The sequence below is a fragment of the Cynocephalus volans genome, chromosome 8, assembly GCF_027409185.1.
Source record: "Cynocephalus volans isolate mCynVol1 chromosome 8, mCynVol1.pri, whole genome shotgun sequence".
Taxonomy (NCBI): Eukaryota; Metazoa; Chordata; class Mammalia; order Dermoptera; family Cynocephalidae; genus Cynocephalus; species Cynocephalus volans.
The window spans coordinates 38,363,951-38,364,876 of record NC_084467.1 but is presented as its reverse complement, the minus strand read 5'-3'; the positions used below and the strand labels follow the sequence as shown (position 1 = coordinate 38,364,876).

Here is a 926-nt window from a genome sequence, read left to right as displayed (position 1 = left end):
TTTAAGGCCTGAAACTATAAAACAACTAAGAGAAAACACTACACAAAATGGGAGTGGGCAGCACTTTTTTGAACAAGACTACAAAGACACAGGCAACTAAAGCAAAACTACACAAATGGGACTATATCAAACTAAAAAGCTAGATGTGCAAGGCTTCAGTAGCGACGGCAACTACCTCTGGGCCTGAGTGGTGCTAGCACCTCCCCCAGGAAACCGTTGCAGTCAGCCAGCCCCTGCTTTGCAGTAAGCATGTGCAATCAAAAGGCCGTGATCAAAAATGCAGACATGTTGGAAGAGATGCAACAGGACTCAGCAGAGTGTGCTACTCAGGCATTGAGAAATATAACATGGAAAAGGATGTTGAGGCCCATATCAAGGAGCTCGACAAGAAGTACAACCCCTCTTGGCACTGCATCATGGGGAAGAACTTCGGTAGTTATGTGACACCTGAAACAAAACGATTCATCTACTTCTGCCTGGGCCAAGTGGCCATTCTTCTGTTCAAATCTGGTTAAAAGTATGGACTGTGCCACATACGGTGATCCATCCAAAAACAAGGACTGCAGCCTAAATTCTAAATACCAGAGACTGAAATCTTCAGCCTTGCTAAGGGAATACCTCAATCTTTGAACCTTCATTGTGTTTTAAAATACAGTATATTCTCTATACTAGACTGTTGTGGTTATAAAAAAGTTAGCAAAACAAAACAAAACTAAAAAAAACAAAAAGCTTCTGAACAGCAAAGGACACATCAACAGAGAAAACCCACAGAATAAGAGAAAGTGTTTGCAAATTACACATCAGACAAGGGGCTCATATTCAGAATATATAAGGAACTCAACTCAACAGCAAAAATACAAATAATCCAATTGAAAATGGGGAAATGACCCGAGCAGACATTTCTCAAAAAAAGACACACAAAGAGT

The 926-nt window shown here is 40.7% G+C and overlaps 1 pseudogene; it reads left to right on the top strand.

Annotated features, from left to right (window-relative positions):
• The first annotated feature begins 249 nt into the window (after window positions 1–249).
• LOC134385220 (dynein light chain 1, cytoplasmic-like) lies at window positions 250–515 on the top strand (annotated as a pseudogene).
• The last annotated feature ends 411 nt before the right edge of the window (window positions 516–926 follow it).